We start from the raw sequence: 21,295 nt of genomic DNA on the forward strand, positions 1-21,295 counted from the left end.
AGAGGTTACAGCACACATTATGGCTCACTGATTAGTTGCTAGAGGTTACAGCACATGATTTCTGCTTGTTGATTGGTTGCTGGAGATTACTGTGGATATGACCTCAGGGGGGCATGATATACATATCTATGTGGCTGGCTGCCCCTATTTACATATAAATGCCGGTAATTTACATGTAAACACAGGATCTGAAGGTGAGTCATCTGTACACAATAGGGCAGAGCTGGGCAGCATTAGTAGCAGCACTTCACACTGAGATATTGGGACACAGCACAGGACTAAAACCTCGAGGGAATTTAAACTGGGATAGTTGGCAAGTATGAGGCAGCAGCTTTGGGCCCCACAACAATGACAGGGCCAAGGGCAGCTGCCCCTTTTGCCCTGCCTTAAAAACGGCCCTGGCCTGTACTATGATCAATGTAGACTGTGAGCCGAGACCCCAGAGCACTTCCAGCTACACTGACAGCCCCCCCCCTCTCCTGTGCACAGCTATACTGTATATGTGCCCTGCATCTCCTATCCCATCCCCCCCCCCCCCCCCCCGTGTGGATGGGTCTTTTTTTATTTCTTCATTTTCTCATGAATTAGGATGTACAATTAGAGAACACTTGGCAGGAACCTATTATTAGCTCCTCCCATCCTGTATATGCCCACTGGCTACAGAGGAACAGTGTCCCTCCCAGGAAGTGATGTTGCTAGCTTTCAGTAACCACACCCACTGACTGATTTTAGTCTCAGAAGGAAGTAGATTCAAAGTCATTTGACAGCACTGGATTCTGCAAAATAAAGGTAGAAAAACTGGGATTTTTTTAATTTTGAGACGTAAAGCTGAACTTAGCTCACATTAATGATTGCAGGGTGAGAATTTAAGTGTCAGGGTAGACTTTCACTGGATAATCAGATCAGGCTCCAGTGACCCCAAGACCAGATTTAACCATGCAAATGAAGAAGATGCCAGATAGTGTAAAATCCCAAAAGACTCATTTAAAAAAAAAGGTATTGCACTTACATTTGTTTAGATAAAAACCAGCATTATATACAACATAGGTGGCCATCATAAAAAGATCCAGATACTGTAAACAGGAACGCGATACCTGGATAGCTTTATATAGTCAATCTCATGATATAAATGGGATGATGAGTGTGTCCCAGTCTTCTACACGTTTCGCATCATGGTTTCCTCCGGAAGAAATGTTGAGAACGTATGTTGAGGGAATCTGTAATTTTACTTAGCATAGACATCAAATAAGCTTATATTTACCTTTATTATAAGCCAATATAAATATAATAATCATTGAATTATGCTGCATACCTGTCCATCAAACTCTGGGAAGAAGTGCTGAAAAGTCCCACAGAAAACAAAGTAGAAGGAAGCCAAAGAACCCTTGTGCATTAGAAATCTTCTAAAATGTTAGCAAATATGCTTACTTTTATTTCTGCTTCTGTACTGCAAAGGGTGACGTCACTATTCTTCTGATGAGATCCTGGAGATTTGATAATCATGCCACCATTGCCTAGGCATCATGGGCAGGAGTGGGGGTAAGGTATGTATATTAGCTACTTTTTCTTCTGGTAACACAGCACTTTAGCATGGGTGAAGGGTTCCTTGGTAAATAAGCAAACCTCACATGTTTAGTGCAAGTGTTTAGTAAATTCTGCTTTAAGCTCTTCCTTTTTCAATCGTGATCTTGTTTTCAGGATTATCAGTTGCAAGTTGTGAGCTTTCCTAAACCAAGCTATATGCACAATATATATATAACAGTGACCAGACTTTCCCAGTGTTGGATTCTTATAAAAAATGCATGTCACAGAACTATATTGATGCCAGTGCAGACCTACAGAATAAAACTTTCATGACTGCCCTGCTTAAAAATTAGGTCTGTTAACTTTATACTGCATATATAATGGCATGGGTGCTAACGACCTTCTGTCCACAAGAGACATTCCTTTAAACCTTCTGTCATACGTCCGCTCCTAGGCCATCATCATCTATCATATATTTGCAGTATAGATAGTGAAACAAAAAACAACTTTTCTCGCACTGTTACATGTTCTCAGTATAGATAGGGGACCAAAAAAAAAACTTCCGTCCTCACGCAGGCAGTCAAATGTTTACCGCTGTTTTGGGAAGTGGATATATTCTGATACCAGGCACAGCTTGTTGTGATATCATTTTGTACTCTTTAGAATTTGTGCAATACGCTTGGATGGGATAAAGTTAATTTCACAATAGATATTGGGTCAGTAGTAGGGACATTCTGTTCCCTGCCAGGAAAGAAAAGTGCTGATATGGTCTTGAAACCATGAATACATGTTTGCAGTGTAGGGACCCTGTCTTAAGCTGGAGTGTTCCTATCTCAATTTGATTCAATTTGTAGTTAGGCTGTAGCCATTCTGAGCTCCGTGCTCTCTAGTTTTCTACGACACCCATGCCATTATTATTTTCTGCATGATGCTGTTGAATTATCTCCAATAGTTAGTGTGAGAAATAACAATATATTGGGTTATGAATATTTATCTGTCTTGGCCAATCACTGGGGGGGTTTTGGTCCAGCGATGCTGGAGAAGATAAATATTTGAAGCAACCTTCTGGAAGGGTCATTGTCCTTCCCTCCTGGGCTTTTTTCTGAAGAGGATGCCACAGTGAGGAGAATCTAGCCCCAGCCATGGCTTGTGACAATACCCAAGAAATCTGAGCTAGTCTGTGCTAGGGCCTAAATGAACAGATACAGTAAGTGGCTACTTATAGAAGGAATCTCTAAAAAAAGGCTTAGGGAATCTACTATGAAATTTAGCTACCCAGAGGGAAGGGAACCCTAAAGCAAAAAGGTGGCTACCCAAAAGGGTAGCATCTTCAGGGAGGTCTACTATGTAGAGGAGTGTCCAGGAGAGTTTAGGAGTAGCTGCTTCAAGATGAACATTGCATGGGGAACGCACTATTCAGTATTATAAGGTACAAAGACTGCATCAGGGAGATTGAGTAAATGGCCGTGCCTGAAGGTGTGTGTGTGTGTGTGTGTGTGTGTGTGTGTGTGTGTGTGTGTGAACAGTTTAGCTTGTGGACCTGTAGACAGGTTGCTTAATTCTGCCTAGTTAGGCACTGCCACAGGAGGGAGGGATAGAGTAATTTTTTTTTCTTGGTGGGCTTCTTGGGTCCAACCCACTGGTCCTGTGTGAATATAAAAGGGACAGGGGTCTGGATCCAGGGAGTAATTGCTGTCGGTGTCATTCTAACTGTTGATGCTGTTGCGTTCCTTCCTGTCAGCCTGCTGTGTCATGCCGAGTTTGGAGTATGTCTTGCCTTAGGAGCCTCAAGCATTGTAGGGGGGATTCCTGGGGCCTGCAGTCCGCCCTGAAGATACCAACCCTGGATACTGCCACCTTAGACTTTGCCAAAGATGAACTCTTACCTGTGCAAGCACTCTGGAGCAGCAACAAGCCTCAGTTAGGGATTTGTCTAGGGAAAGACAGTTGCCCTTGTTTGACTGTCATGTTTAAATTATTTCAAGTAAAGCTTTTAGAAACATTGTCTTTGCCTGGTCCGAAGTTACTAATGAGGTGAAAAGAAAGTAACCGACTTGCATAGTCTACAGCTCGGGTCAGTTAAAACACATTGGGGAATGACAACACAAATGGTTACCAAGGGTAGCAAAGGTTTTAGAAGTGGAGACGGCATAGGCTCTGTATGTCCCTCCTAAATGCAACAAGTGAAGTAGTGGTGTATATTAACATCAAGAGCCTCATGTTTAAATTATTTCAAGTAAAGCTTTTAGAGACATTCTCTTTGCCTGGTCCGAAGTTACTAACGAGGTGAAAAGAAAGTAACCGACTCGCATAGTCTACAGCTCGGGTCAGTTAAAACACATTGGGGAATGACAACACAAATGGTTACCAAGGGTAGCAAAGGTTTTAGAGGTGGAGACGGCATAGGCTCTGTATGTCCCTCCTAAATGCAACAAGTGAAGTAGTGGTGTATATTAACATCAAGAGCCTCAACTAGAGTTCAACCACCTGTTAACTAACCCATGTGTAAGGCAGTATTCCTATCCAAGGTGCATAGTGTAGCTCAGAAGAACCCATCCCAGGGTAGGCCTCCAATGTGACCCACACTTGGCACCCAGTGAGGAGGGAAACATATAGGAGGTACCACCCGCCTGCCCTACAAACCTGTGCATACAAGCTGTGAGTGTATCAGCGCATTTTTACTAGTGTGCATGTCCATTAGTGTGAATTGACAAGCATGTGCATTGCTCAAGCCATCCAGTGGACTATATAAGGCATTGCAAAACTAAGGAGAAATACTGAGACATTGTCACCTTCAGTGACTTTATAATAGATGTCTCTACACATTCCACAGTATCCACTTCCTGCTTCTTCAGAAGAGAGGGGGCAGGTCAAAGTAAAAATTGCACCAAAGTATGTCCCCCCTTGAGAGAGCACAGGAGATACCAAAACAGGACAGCTTGGCCAATGACCCACAATGGTATATAAGATGTTTGAGTCATCCAAGCTGTATGTATAGAGGCTGTATGTAACATGGAACCCCCAAGCAGAAGACAGAATACAGCCTAAAGGAAATGGAATATATGCAGAACCACCTATACCTAAATACTGTGTATATATATATATATATATATATATATATATATATATATATATATATATATATATATATATATATATATATATATAACGTTTTTGATAGGGTACAGAATGGGTAGTGATCCATGCCAACTTTTTTTCTGGCTGTGTCCAATTAGGAAAAATTCATGTCCTGGAAAAGGAAGTTAAAAAAAATAAAGTCGCTGAAGTGATGGGCAATTCTGTATTAGAAAACTATCACTTTCCACCACCACCCCGTCTTACTTAAAGCGGAAGTAAACCCAGTTTCAAAAAACACTTACCTTCCTGGCATGCCGGAAATGCTAACTTTGACATTGCTTGTGCTCTCAACCAAACTTTCAAACCATCCAATGTCTGGTTTCATAACTGGTCACATGTGCAGCATTATGGCAGTTGAAGAATCATTAGAGGCCAAGATGTCAGCTTCCTTGACTGAAAACGATAGAAGGGTTTACTTCCACTTTAAGTTCTCGCTTTCTTTTAAGCCCAGTGGAATTTTCACCCCTTTTTATCTATTAGGCCTCATTCACATGGGCATACACGCAAACAAAAGGTCATCTTTGCTCATAGGGCAGTGATGGCGAACCTTGGCACCCCAGATGTTTTGGAACTACATTTCCCATGATGCTCCTGCACTTTACAGTGTAGCGGAGCATCATGGGAAATGTAGTTCCAAAACATCTGGGGTGCCAAGGGTCACCATCACTGTCATAGGGATTCACAGGTGTGCATCTGCGCAGTCTGTCCCATTAATGTCTTTTGGGATTCAGCTGCTGATCGCCAAATTTGACAGATGTGTGGGTGCATGTCCCCAGACACACAAGGGTTGATTTACTGGAGAGTGCAAATCTGGTGGTGCAGCTGTGCATGGTAGAAATCTGCTTCTATCTTTAGATTGTTTAGTTAAGCTTTGACAAAAAAAAACTGAAAGCCACAGATTAATGAAACACCTATGCATCCTGTTCAAGCAAACATGGCCCTTTGCATGGGTGTGCATATAGGTACATCCAGGTGAATGAGACCTTATTGTCCTGTATGCCCACATCCTATTGTCATAAGGACCCTGTCACCAGACCATTTATTACAATAATAAGATTATATATGCAATTACCATATTTTATGAATGGTATTTATTTAAGGCACATTAGCATAATCCGTAAATTACAGAACATTTTAAATAGGGGATTAAAGAACATAGCATAACTAGAGTATTTGTCACCCAGAGCAGAACAAACAATAACAACCACAAAATAAGGTGTTGTATTAAAGCAACCCTTTTATGTTAAAACACACAAAATGGACATCAGATACAAAATAGTTGACGGTGTAACAAAACTTTGGTTGATGCAGTAATTAGCATTGAACATCTGTTATTTCCGTAAACAGTGTTTTTTTTTATTTTTTAAATTTTTTTGTCTCTAGTATATGGTTACCAGATTTTCAACATGAAATCTCAGAATAACCTACCGACCATGCCCACTTTTAACCACAGTTACACAAACCCTCCTAATTTGTAGCTGCACCCACAATATCACATTCCAATTTTTAACAAACCCTGAAACAATAGGTCTCATTGAAGGTATAAAGATCCTATGAGGGAGAAATGATGCATGCCAAGATAAATTGTGAGTGTAGCCAAATTGTGGTAATAGTAGATAAGTCTTTAAGGGGTATGGCAAAATAAAACCTGAGCCTACTCTGCTCTGGGCCAAGAATGTGTAACACACAGACAGCAGTGGGGTCAGGAGCATATACCACAGAATGCAAGAGTTGAGAGTGCACTCAGTACAAGAGTTAGAAATGATTAAGGCAGAACACAGGGATCAGGAGTGTGAGGCACAGAGTAAAGGGAAAATGAGTAGTAACACTAAAGCCCCATACACACTATCAGATTTCCTGCTGAGTTTTTCCTTCAGATTTACCAAAACCATATAATATCAGGTGAAACCTTAGGAGTTTCAATGTGTATGCAATCAGACAGGCCCTTGCACTACATGGTTTTGGAAAATCTGAAGGAAAAACTCAGCAAAAAATCTGATAGTGTGTATGGGGCTACAGAATACAGGGATCAGAGCAGGGCTCAAGTCCTGCGGGAACGCATGGGAACAGAGTTCCTGTACTTTTTCCACAACAGGAACTCAGTTCCCATTAGCAGCCGTGTCCTGCATATGCCCCAATAAACTGGTTGCTAGGCTGAGCAGCGCCTCCGAGAGAGAGCAGCCAGCCACAGACACCTCACCAGACAGAGCCACACTTACTGCTAGTAAGGATCCAGCCTGTGCCCACTGGCCAGTTAGTGCCAGACAGTCCCGGGGCCACTGCCAACTACTCCCGCAGGAGTGCATTACACATGGAGTGCAGGGATCAGGCATATGTAACGCAGAATGAAGAGGTCAGGAGTCCATATTGCATGGAATGTTGTGGACAGGATTGTGTAACACATGGAATGCAGGGGTCGGGAGTGTGTAATACCCAAAGTGCAAGAGTCAGAAGTGTGTAGTTTGGTGCATAGAGTTCAGGAGTGAATAATATACATGCAAGTGCACACAGAACCAAAATAACCCCTCCTCTGGTGAAAACCCATTTTCAGTACAGATTACCCCCTAAAATCACTCCTAGTACAGATCACTCCCCCGCAAAAACCCCTCCCGTTTAGACTTCTCTCACCCCATATCATCCCCAGTACACATTGCCCCCCACATATCCCTCAGTACAGACTTCTGCCCCAATACAGAAGACCTCTCTCTCCCAGTACAAAGCTCTCCCACCAGTACAGACCTCCCTCCTCAATTTAGACCCGCCTTTCCCTATGTACAGACCTCTTTGCTTTCCTAGTACAGACCTTTCCTTCCCCAGTATGGACATACAGCCTGCCGCTTTTTTCTAAAGTATTGGTACCAAACCTCAGACACAGTGGCAGGGCACAGTGAGGGAGAAACCCTCAGCAGCGACATGGGACACGCCACATAAGAGCCAAGGAGGAGCTTAGGAAGAGCTTAGGGGGAGCCTTCCTTGGCTCTGTACAGCTGCTGTGTCTGAGATCTATACAAGCCAGCAGTTGCAGTGCAGATGACACTGCAGTGCCAAAACTAACAAAAAAGTCAGGCCATTAGGGCATCACAACCCAGGGCATTCCATAAGAGAAGGGGATGCTGAGCAACCAGGGACAACTCCAGGGACCCTTGTTTCCCAGGGACAGACCCCTTAAAACAGGGACTATACCTCCAAACCTGGGATGAATGGTAACCACAACCTAGTGACCTACAGATTTATTTATTTTTTAATACCAACAATTGGTTTTATTGTAGAACAGGAATAATAGGAAATACACATACAAAAACTTGTACACTAGTGTACGAGTAACAAAACAGTGCAATCAGCTCTATAATAATTTTTGTTCTGGTATATGGCCAGTGGCCCAACTGGGGACATTCAGAGCGTGTCATTTTAGATTGTCTCAGCCATGTTTCACAAGTGAATAGTGTAACAACGTAACAAAAGAAAATCATAAGATTAAAGAGAGAGATACATAAGGATATCAAAACTATATCCTACTATAATGTGTGTAACATTACTAGCTACTCTATACAACCACAAATCCATTCTCTGACCAGGGTTCCCAATTTCTGTTATAAGTCGGCATTGTTTAAAAAATAGTATGATGCACCCTTCTCATGAGCTGGATAGCCATCATACGTTTTAAAATCTGATCCCAAGGGACCCTAGAGGTGCGCCAAAATAACGCAATAGCCCAGAGAACAGCACTAAACAAGGTGTGGACCAATTTTTTGTTCTGGAGGAAAGACCTCGGGTAAATCGGCAAAAAGAAGGCACATTTGATATGTCAGGGCAAATGGAAATACCCGTGATCAGGGCAACCTTGCAGGAAAATCTCTGCCAGATCGATCTGATCTCACCACAGTTCCAAAAAATATGTAGGTAAGTACTCCTGTCTGGACAATCTCTGAAGCAATTTTCTGGGACCATGGGGTAGAACCTGTGTGTAATACCACCTAGTGTTGAGTTTTACAACTGTTTGCTTCACTGCCATGGACTTAGTGCATTTATGCATATTAGATATCATATCTAACCAGTCCTCAGGGGATATTTCCTGGGCCGTCTCCTCCTCCCAGCCCAGCACCACTGAAGACTTGGCTGGAACACCCTTTGTATTAAGGTAACTGTACAAAGTAGACACTGTACCCCTTTCACTGGAAGAGGACGACATGCACAGATGCTCAAAAGTGGAATCTGTGCTAGGCCCGTCCAAGGTGAAATGGGTGACAAAAAAGTGCCTGAGCTGCAAGTATTTGTAAAATTCTGTTCTGGGGAGGGAGTAGCTTGACTGAAAGGGAGGAGAAAGAGAAAATGCGCTGTCTTTCATCAAGGAGTCCAGGGTAATAAGGTCGTGACCTACAGATTTATTTGACCCTAGGGTTCATATTTATAAACCAGTAAATGTGACATATGCACAACATTCACAGTAGGTGAACCATTATGGTGTATGTGTTTTAAATTACAAATGACAAAAATGTATGTAAACCTCACAAACACTTCTTTATAAAAACGCCTATAATGTGAAAGTTAATGATGTGAAAGAGCACAAGCTTACTCAATTTCCCTTTCACTCTGTCCTACATACAGTATTTTATGGGATTAATAGGAACACTCTTCCTGAAAAGGATCCTGTATTAAGAGAGCTGATCTCATGCAGTATTATATCGGGTGCATCAGCAAAAGAATGTGAGCATGAAATATTTCCTAACTCGCAGATTATTTTGCACTATTTTTTTTTATATGTTTCAGTACATTATGTTTATTCAAAAATATTGCAATGTGCAAAGTACTGCGCATTTCATGTTGTATGCTTTTTTGCAATTATATTTATCTGGATTCAAAAAGAATGAATATTTTTAGTAAGGTTTATGCATTTTCCATGTACATGTAAATGCTATGCATTATAGTACAGTGGTCATCAACCCTGTCCTCAGGGCCCACTAACAGGCCAGGTTTTATGTATTCCCTTGGGGAGATGCAGACTAGAATACAGCAATCACTGAGCAGCAAATGATATCACCTATGATGTATTTCAGTTACCTTGCAAACCTTGCCTGTTAGTGGGCCCTGAGGACAGGGTTGATGACCACTGTACTATAATGCATAACATTTACATGTACATGGAAAATGGGTTGATGACCACTGTTATCGTATAACTAAAGTCAAAACTTTTTTTTACATACATTACGGATAGAGTATAGATGGTATTAGAATGCTTGTGCAATTTTATTTCTGTCTGTGCCCCCGTTAAGGAGATACACCCTCTCTATTTGTCCTGTTTACCATTATTATTTAAAGCAAAAGTAAAAGAAAAACCCCCATTTTGGGTTGCCCCAGAAAAGTAATATAGGGGAAATCTTCCAATGGGGACATTAGTTCTGGTGACCTGGGGGACCCCTAGAAATTCCTTTAATGAGAAGGAATTTTCTCTCACTTCCTATTTGGCTATGGGACACAAAGTGAAGAAAAATCTCTGAAATGGGACACAGATGGTGGGAAAAAAAAAAATCTGACAGGGGTTATAACCTTCCCTTGCTCTATCCAAATGAGAAAAAAAAGTTCTACTTTAACTAAGTTTGCCAAAAATTTAACTAATAAACAACCCCAGTGTAAGTTTTCATCTAGATCAGCTCAAACTTGATTGAAACGCTGTTATTGTGTGTACTGGCTACTAGTAGTAGATGTAATGAGCATTGACTCATAGTGGTTGTTATTCAAAGTTGTACATGTGTCTTTCTGTCCATTCTTTTATCTCACTGTCTTGCTCTCCATCTTTCTTTCTCTCTTTTCTTTCAAACCCATTTGACCATCTGTTTATCCCTCTGTCGATCTATTTATGTATCTGTTGTAAGGACCATGCCAAGAGTTGGAGCATCCCTAGTCCAAATTTAGTGTTTGAAGCTAGGCTGTAGCCAGCCTGAGCTCTGATAGTTATTGTTTTCTGGATTTGTTGAGTTTTCCCTTAGCCCAGGACATTGTTTTCATCTGCCTGCTGCTGGGGAGTCTTCTCTTGTACATAAAGTGAGAACATACAGTGATGGTTCGAACATTTATTTCACCAAGACCAATCGCCAAGAGGTGATGTGAGCTGGGATTCAGGAAAGGGGTAAATATTTGGTTAATGTGCTGCCTTATCATGGATTACATTGGGGCACATGCATTGTAAGCAGATGTTTCTACACTGTTATCTGTGGTAAATGTTTTTTTTTTTTTTTATGTTTTAGCCCCTGTACACACGGTCGGACATTCCGACCACAAAATCCGTCTGATTTTTTCCCACAGATTTTGTCCGAAACTGGTGTTGTATACACACGGTCGGACAATATAATCCGATCAGACCTTTTCCAAAAGAATTTCCGACCATGTGTACAGGGCATTACTCTTATGGGTTTTGGTTACTTAGTCTGCATGTCTGTGAGAAAACGATGTATTCTAATTTAAGTTCACTATACTGTTAACTCTTGTTGCACTGCTGAGCTGGTGAGCCCTGAGAAGTAAGGGTTAATACCGCTGGTTTGATGTTCCTGTACTTTTCAGGAGAATATGGCACCCTGCAGGTCAAAACATATAAAAGGGGGGTCATTTGGCCATTTATGGGGGGGGTGGGGTTGGTGTTCCTGTGCTTTTCAGGAGAATATGGCCCCGTGCAGGTCAAAACATATGGCCCTTTATGGGGGGGGGTGATCTTATGATGGATGTAGCTGCTACTCTGCTGCTTTTCTGCCCTTGTGGGAACCCACTTGGGGTTATACGAGGTGATCAACTTATGCTGCCAATCATGGACTCTTGACTTTCCAAGGTATTCTAATGCAGTGTTTCTCAACTCCTGTCCTCAAGGCGCCCCAACAGGTCATGTTTTCAGACTTTCCACAGGCGATTTGATTAGTTTCACTGCCTTAGTAATTGCCACAGCTGTTTCATCTGAGGGAAATCCTGAAAACGTGACCTGTTGGTGCCCCTTGAGGACTGGAGTTGAGAAACACTGATCTAAGGACTTTCACACCTAATATGCCTACCTCATCGGGCAAAAGGGAGAATAAGGAGCACAAAAGAATGTAACTTTAGAGAACAAGTACAGAGAATATGTGGAAGCTAGCTGGTTGAATTGTTAATCTGTATTCTTTAACTACTTTAGCAAATATCAAAGAATGAGAGATAAAAAAAAACTATGTTTAGTATCCCTCCCTCAGCGCACACAGAAAAAATATTGATAAAACAATGATCAGCAGCTGCTATACTAAAACTAGATGCATCAAATATATGTCAAAGAAAAATTTCTAAAACATTAGCAGCGCTAGTGCAAAATTAGCAAATATTTAAAAATATCAATGAAATTGCGTAAGAGTCCACTTAAACAAAGTATCAAATGGTCATCCACTCAGCGAAAGTCCATTAAGAAAAGGCAGGTGAGTAGGGATGAGCTCCGGCGTGTTCACATGCTCCACGTGCAGAGGCCGCCAGGAAGTGGGCACAGTGCTGTGCTAATCACAGGCAGTAAGACATTTCCCGATCTCTGCAGCCACGCATTGGGCAATGTCTCACTGCCTGTGATTAGCGCAGCACTGTGCCCACTTCCTGGTGGGCTCTGCATGTGGAGCATGCAAACACGCCTGAGCTCATCCTTACAGGTGAGTATAAACTAGACGAACATGGAAGAAAATATTAGCTGCAATCCCAAGTCTCCATCACCACACCACTTGTGCCACAGCCCTGTAGGTACAAGTGTCGGTTCACACATGTGCGATGTCAGACATCACATGTGATTCACACCGCATTGCTGTGCCGATCACCTACGATGTCTGTGCAATGCGAATTCAGCCATACAGATTATAAGACTGAATTTGCATCGCATTTGGACAAAAATTGCGCAGGACTCTTTTTTTCTTTGCCCGCACCAGAATCAGATCGCATGGTGTTCACACCCATGTAATCCGATTCCTGTACGAATTCACTGTTCGCACAGCAATATGTGACCCGTATAACTTTCTATTGACACCCACAGAGGTTCGCATAGGGCAGTGTGAACTGCCTGCAAGTTCTATGTGATGTGGGAAATGGCACTGGAATCACGCTGGTTCCCTCATCGCGCAGGCGTTAACCGGCACTAAGAGTTTTTCTTTCGTTCAAACCAGAAGGCTGAACAAAAAAAATGAGGAGCTCAGGAGGATCCACTGCACTAACAATCTGATGTTAGTACAGCAATGTCCCTCGCTGAGCTCAGTGGCGTAACTAGAACCTTCAGGGCGCCGATGCAAGAAACCATGAAGGGCCCCCCTGAACCCCAGCCAGGGCCCTTCCCTCCGAGTCCGGCGGTGGAAATCCAGGGCGTGGTCACAGGTATGACCTTTGTGAGCCCTGTAGTTCCACAACTGGTATCAGTAGTTTCTTTTTATAATTTCTTTTTAATTTTTAGGTGCCTCATTGGGGGACTGTCCCTAGGCATGATGGGGTCCCCGTTCCCAGAAGAGATGAGGTCCTTTTCTCCAGGGCAGATGAAGTTACTGCCCCCAGGTGAGAAGCAGTCCCTGCCCCCAGGTGAGAAGGAGTCCCTGTCCCCAGGGGGAGATGGAGGGGGTATATAATGGTGTGTGGGGGATGGGGTCCTCTCACTCACCATGACCAAGCTGTAGGCCGTGCACTCATCCATGTTGGCCTGGGCTCCATCCAGTGTGCTGGACGGGTGATCAGCATATCTCCCAGAAAGACCTTTCATCATCTGTGTATGACGGGGGAGGAGGGGAGCTGGCAGACAAGCCTGCAGTGTCCTCCGGGGGCTCTCATAGGGCTGCACTGCATCTGTGTGCTTAAAGTTTGTTTACCCGGGAGAAGTATGCAGTGCAGTGTGGGCCGGACACGGGGGGGGGGGCGGGACTCTGGCTGGGGAGAACAGACATCGGACTGAACGGCAATGCATGGAGCAGGAGAGGGGTACTCTGAGGAGCCGGCCGAGGACACAGGTCATGCGGGGAATGCACAACTAAAGAGCAGCCAGTGCGAGCATGGAGCTCTGCTAGTCTCCAGCCATCCGTGTGCATGGTGCACTGGTACCCCTAGCTGCCTATGCTGCTGCCGGCCATATGTAGAGGGGGCTGCATGGGCCCCCTGCATCACAGGGCCCGGTTGCGGTCGCGACTGCTGCACCCCCTATAGTTACGCCCCTGGCTGAGCTATTGTGTTCTGACAGGTGGGGGGGGGACACCCCCCACCCACCACCAGAACACACTGGTCTGCGCTCTCAGCCATTGGCTGAAAGTGCTAATTGGATGCCGATCGGCAAACCTTTTGTGGTCCTGACAGAAGTGCTTCTGTTGGACCAGCTGCCGTACACACGAGCCGAATGCTGGCCAGTTTCTATTGAACCGGCTGATGTCGTCCGATATTTGGCCCATGTGTACACCCTTTCGATTCCTCATTCCGTCTGCAGCATGGATGGAGGAATCTACACTGCTGACTATTGTATTTAGACTAGTGACTGGAGGCAGTCACTATTCAGCTGATGTTTTACGTCTCCATCACCACACCACTTGTGCCACAGCCCTGTAGGTACAAGTGTCAGTTCACACTTGTGCGATGTCAGACATCACATGTGATTCACACCGCATTGCTGTGCCAATCACATATGATGTCTGTGCAATGCGAATTCAGCCATACAGATTATAAGACTGAATTCGCATCGCATTTGGACAAAAATTGCGCAGGACTTTTTTTTTTTTGCCCGCACCAGAATCAGATCGCATGGTGATGTGGGAAATGGCATTGGAATCACGCTGGTTCCCTCATCGCGCAGAAAAAATGAGGAGCTCAGGAGGATCCACTGCACTAAAAATCTTATGTTAGTACAGCAATGTCCCTTGCTGAGCTATTGTAGTTACGCCCCTGGCTGAGCTATTGTTTTCTGACAGGAGGGGGAGGAACCCCCCCCCCCCCACAACACACTGGTCTGCGCTCTCAGCCATTGCCTGAAAGTGCTAATTGGATGCCGATCGGCAAACCTTTTTCGGTCATGACAGAAGTGCTTCTGTTGGACCAGCTGCCATACACACAAGCCGAATGCTGGCCAGTTTCTATTGAACCGGCTGATGCCACCCGATACCCGATATTTGGCCCATGTGTACACCCTTTTGATTCCTCATTCAGTCCGCAGTATGGATGGATGATTCTACACTGCTGACTATTGTATTTAGACTAGTGACTGGAGGCAGTCACTATTCAGCTGATGTCGCCTTCATTTTTTAAATCCAATTTGGTAAGCCAGATAGTGCCAACAGGGCCAACCACAGCTCGAATTGTAGCCATTTCAGCGGGAGTCAGCTGCATTTCAAGTCATGGCCAGCTTTCTCTGTCAACAAAAATTGCAGGATCAACAGAGGCTGGGTATAATGGGGAGCTGCACTCCTACCCATTGGTTTAAAATAAAGCATCTGTGCATGTATGAGCCCCATCTAAATCTAAACCATCTAAAAGCAGGTTTAAATAAATATTTCATCCTTAAACACATAGGTGAAATTAATTTGCATCCGTTGCAAAGATTAAGGAATCTGGATGAGGAGAGAAAATGTGTATTCTAGACAATTAATGAAAGAGAAAATGCTGCTTTACTAGGCCCCTCCGTCACAACATTTTATTATGTTTTTGATGCTATAACAGAAGGCAATTTTTCATGAGGACTTGATTGCTGTGAAGCCTTTTGCATCCATTTGGCCGGTCTCTGCTGGCTGATATTTTAACCCCCTCAGTGGCTATCTCTCACATGAAGCCCCTTTGCGGTTCGCTCATTGGATGGGCAAGTTCCCGGATCCTCCTACCCTTCTAAAGCAAAGAGATTTTTAACGCTCTCGGCACCAAATTCAATTGCATCCTCACCGCACATCAAATAGAGAAAGGGTAATGCACACTACACAGCCATTAGGAGAACACAGCCCACAGCCATTAAGAAACCTCTCCAATTCTGCATGAATGTAGAAACAGTGTTACAGGATATTGAACGAGTATGAGATAATAATTAAATTCACGTAAAAACTGGAATAGCGCGTTTGTTTTTTTTTTGTTTTTTTATTGCATCTGTGTTTAGAGATGAGAACGGGATGGTTTGTGCTAGAAAGCTTTTCTTTTCTCCCTCTAGGGAACAACAAGAACTACAGATTAGCAGGGTCAGGCACATTCTATCCTGGTTTTAAAAAGAATTCTCACCAAAGGGCTCTAGACAACATACTGCAATGGGGGGGATGATGTGGGGACCCCCCTTGAGTTTAGGCAGTGCTTATTGACCCAAGCTGGGAAGCTCTCCAGGGAACGCTGCTGGGTCTTTTGTGGCTACGTGTTATCGCTAATGTTGTGCCAGACAGTCTACAACTCTTGCACAAGGTGGATTCAATTGCAGGTTTAGAATGGCTCACAGACATTTAAATATGCAATATTGATTCAGTTCATATTTACAAACAAGGAAAAACTCCCGTATTTATCATAATTACACCTACAGTAGAATGGTCAGGAGGGGCAGCACCAACCATCATAACAGTACCTATGGTAGAAGGGGGCAGCAAACATTAAAATTGCACCTAAAGTAGAACGGTCAGGAGGAGCAGCACCAACCATCATAATTGCACATAGAGTGGCACAGTCAGGAGGCATGCTTCAAGTTTTATATTTTGCACCTATTAGATTGTAAGCTCTTCTTAATCCTCTTGTATGTTATCGTATTGTAACTGTATTGTCTCCTTTTATTATTGTAAAGCACTGCGTAAATTGTTGGCGCTATATAAATCCCGAATAATAATAATAAAGGTGGTACGGTCAGAGAGGACAACATCATAATTGCACCTATGTTGGTACAGTCAGAGGTTGCAGCATCATAATTGCACCTACAGTGGCACGGTCAGGAGGGATAGCCTCCAACTTCATATTTGCACCTTCAGTGGTACAGTCAGAGATGACAGCATCCTAGTTGCACCTATGATAGTACAGTCAGAGGGGGCAGCACCATAATTTCACCTATGGTGGTACAGTCAGAGAGAACATTATGATAATTACACCTATGTTGGTAAAGGCAGAGAGGGCAGCATCATAACTGCACCTGTGGTGGTACAGTCAGAGGGGGCAGCATCATAATTTCACCTACTGCGGCACAGTGAGGAGGGGTAGCATTAAGCCTCGTAATTGCACCTTTGGTGGTACAGTCAGAGAGGGAGGCATATTTTCACCTATGGTGGTACAGTCAGAGGGGGCAGCATCATAATTGCCCCTATGGGGGTACAGTCAGAGGGGGCAGCATCATAATTGCACCTATTGTGGTACAGTCAGAGGAGAAAGCAACATAAGTGTACCTACTGTGGTATAGTCAGAGGGGGCAACATCAAGCATCATAATTGCACCTATGGTGGTACGGTCAGAGGGGGCAGCATCATAACTGCACCTATGGTGGTACGGTCAGAGGGGGCAGCATCATAATTGCACCTATGGTGGTACCGTCAGTAGGGGCAGCATCATAATTGTACCTACGGTGCTACGGCCAGAGAGGGCAGCATCAAGCATCATAATTGCACCTACTATGGTACCATCAGAGGGAACAGCATCATAATTGCAACTACTATGGTACCGTCAGAGGGAACAGCATCATAATTGCAACTACTATGGTACCGTCAGAGGGAACAGCATCATAATTGCACCTTCAAGAGGGGTAGCATTAAAAACTGCACCTATGGTGGTACAATCAGAGGGGGACTACTTTATCAATCAAATAAAAGAAGGGTTCATTAGAAAGGGGATCATCACTCAAATGTGCCTAGGCCAGCATAATCTCAGTATATAGCCCTGTATGTAATACATGGGACTACCTAAATAAATGATTTGATGTATTATTAAATAGGCTCTCCCATTACATTTATTGTAAATGTTGCTGATTTAACAGATCTTATCTATATATAAAAAAAAATAGAAAAGCTGAGAAGAGGGGGTCAGGCATGCAAGCATGAATCCACCCCCCCCCCCCCCCGAGGCATATAATAAGTCAAGGCAGTGGCGTAACTAGAACCTTCAGGGCCCCGATGCAAGAAACCATGAAGGGTCCCCCTGAACCCCAGCCAGGGCACTTCCTTCCGAGTCCGGCGGTGGAACTCCAGGGCATGGTCACAGGTATTACCTTTGTGAACCCTGTAGTTCCACCACTGGTATCAGCAGTTATTTATTTATTAATTTTTTTTACATTTTTAGGTGCCCCATTGGGGGACTGTCCCTAGGCAGGATTGGGTCCCCGTCCCCAGAAGAGATGAGGTCCCTTTCTCCAGGGCAGATGAAGTTACTGCCCCCAGGTGAGAAGGGGTCCTTGTCCCCACGTGAGAAGGGGCCCCTTTCCCCAGGGGGATATGGAGGGGGTATGTAATAGTGTGTGCTAGATGCCTATGCTGCTGCCGGCCATATGTAGAGGGGGCTGCATGGGCCCCCTGCATCACAGGGCCCGGTTGCGGTCGCGACTGCTGCACCCCCTATAGTTACGCCCCTGAGTCAAGGACTTTCATAAACATTGATAACCCGCTGGACAACTGCTTGGGTTTAGATCTACAAAGAGACGTAGAATAGGCACACTGCAGACTTTATTTATATATCTCGTACACTAGTAACATGATTTTATATATATATATATATATATATATATATATATATATATATATAATATATATATCCAGTACATAGGAAATGTGATGATTTATGATGAGCTTACAATTAATGAGGTCTTGTGTATTTTTACATTCTAACCGCTGAGCTGTATTTCCACACTTCATTCATTATCCACAAACATCTATTTTTTCCCTTTTTAAAGCAGACACATGATTCTGACGCTACAGCTCATGAAAGATTTTGATGCAGAGTGAGAAGCCAACAGTCTAAATTTGGAAATAACAAATTGTTTATTTTCTCGTTCATTCACTCATATTTAATGAAGACTGCTAAAGGGAAAAAAAAATTAAATAATAAAAAAAAAAGCTTAGCTGTCAGTCTTCTCAGCTAGAGGAGATGGAGAGCAGCCCAGGACAAATGGTGAGAGGCTGATGGGTAATACATGCGCTGGTTGCTATTACCTGCGGGTATCGCAAATCTTGAAATGCTTATGCTGTAGTCACAGAAAGAATATCTCATACATTGATTTAATCATCTGTCTTGATAACTCGCAATCATTGCTTCTGTGGAGCAGAACATGACATTTTTTATGGACCGATAGCCACGGGTAAGTAGAGTAATATATGATCAATAAGAGGAAACAGGATATGGGTCTTCATGTCCTGGAGAAAAAGAAGGCTCCCTTGAGAGAGTGCCATGGAATTGTAGGGGCTAATGCTTGATTCATGGAGACTCGTTTGTAAAAGTTACAGCAAGGAAGAGTAGAGGTATTGTCCTGAGCAGCCAATTAGATTTCAACTGTCACATTTTTTAATGTACAGCGGGATATTAAAGCGTTATTTCTGTATAAAGGCATCTATCGATAATAAACCAAATACTTTCATTTTTCATGGGACCCCTGCAAAATAATTATTATATCTACAGCCCACAAGACATTAGCATGAACAGTTATACAGTAGTGTGGATATTAGACAAAAAAAAAGAAATAAGGAATATTAGACACTCCAGGTTGCTCTATATAACAATATTGTTTTCAGTAATAATACTGAAATAAAACAAATATTAATAATGGCCAGAAAATAAAATAAACTCAGCCAGTAAAAATTTGAATGTTCCCTCACAATCATGTTAAGCAGAAAAGTGACCCCTCCTTTCATAAATGGTTTGTGGACATGTTTCCCCTTACGTGGGAAGAATGCTCCTTACATTTGTGGCCAGGGAGAAAAATGGCCCTTACATTGGTAGCCAATGGAACACTGTCCCTTACATCGATGGTTAATAGAAAGAATGCCCCTTACAGTACATTGGTAGTCAGCGAGAAGAATATCCCTTACATTAGTGGTTAGTGGAAAGAATGCCCCTTACATTGGTGATCAGTGGGGAAAATGCCCCTTACATTGATGGTCAGTAAGGAGAATGCCCCTTACATTAGTGGTCAGTGGGAAGAATGTCCCTTAAATTGGTAGCCAGTGAAAAAAATGCCCCTTACATTGGTGGTCAGTGAGGAGAATGCCCCGAACAGTGATGCTCAGTGGGAAGAATGTCCCTTAAATTGGTGCCCAGTGAGAAAAATACCCCTTACATTGGTAGCTAGTGGAACACTGTCCTTTACATCGATGGTTAGTAGGAAGAATGCCCCTTACAGTACATTGGTAGTCAGTTAGAAGAACGTCCCTTGCATTAGTGGTTAGTGGGAAGAATGTCCCTTACATAGGTGGTCAGTGGGGAGAATGCCCCTTACAGTGGTGATCAGTGGAACAATGAGGGGTGATTTACGAGGCACAACACACATTTACATATTTACGAAATGGTGCGCCAGTAACAGAGCATGAATGCCCCATTTACTATAGCAAACTCAGCGCATGGGAGAATGCAATTTGTGCACCACTGTGGACATGGGGCACGGCATCTCCAAATCAATATTGACAGAAGGTGGAGGTGACAATATTATGGGTTGATGTGAGGAAGATTAGTAACAAATGCCCAAGTAACAAATATGCTCAAATTTTATGAGAAATAACTTTTTCAAAGAAAGCCTGCTGTTCTTGCAAGTACGTTTAGAACTGCGTGAGATCAATGTAAGCAGTGCGCATGTGCAAGCGGCTCTTGCGCTCGTTCAAATGTGTTTGTTCACTGCGTGGCCAAAATCTTAGCAAATATCAAGCAACGCACATGCAATTGCGTGGATTGAACGGGTGCACTTCTAAACTTGACAATTTTTGTTTTTTTACACTGGTTTACCGTTATGTATTTTTTTAAGGAGATTTGCACACAGGTCACGTTAGCATGTAACGTTGGCAACATGTGACCTTGTTAAAATGATGTAAACAGACTCTCGCTCCTCTAGCTCCTCCTAGCAGGGCATTTATCTCTCCCCCTCTAATGCATATGATTTCCTTGGGCTTGCTCTTGTCCCCCCTCTAACCCCTTGTATTTCCATTGGCTAACTTTTGCTTTTAAAGGGGAACCAACCACAAACCACCTTGAACCCACTAGTTTAAAGGGGCTGCCCACATTCCGTAAAGCCCCGTCTACAGCCCCCCACAACCCGTCTAGGGTTGTGTGGAAGAGGCCCTTGTCCCTCTGAATATGGGAACAGGTGGTTGACTTTTGGGGTGCCCGAGCCCCTCCTGCCCCCAAGCATCCACCCCCCTTTCATGGGCTGGCTTACTGTTTGTTTGGCTAGGAGTTTGTTAGTGTGTGGGCGGGGCACCCATTTTTTTTAGTTTGGGGTGGTATTTTTCAAGTGGGGGTTCTCATGACTCAAACGGCCTTGTATGTATTGGTGGGGGGCAGGCTATTTTTTGTTTCGAGTCACAATCTTGCAGATTTGTAACTTTTCTCTAAAGCTGTACATCTTTGAAGCAGCATCTTGGATACATGCTACAGATGCACCACTTTACAGGTAGATTAAGCCCCCCCCCCCCCCCCCCCCCCAAGCTACTAGCTTTTTGTGTGTGAACAGAACTTGGATTTTTCTTCACATGCTCAGAGAGTGTGT

The sequence above is a fragment of the Lithobates pipiens genome, unplaced genomic scaffold (assembly GCF_037356315.1).
Source record: "Lithobates pipiens isolate NorthernLeopardFrog02 unplaced genomic scaffold, aLitPip1_a1.2 Scaffold_8, whole genome shotgun sequence".
In the NCBI taxonomy this organism is placed as follows: domain Eukaryota; kingdom Metazoa; phylum Chordata; class Amphibia; order Anura; family Ranidae; genus Lithobates; species Lithobates pipiens.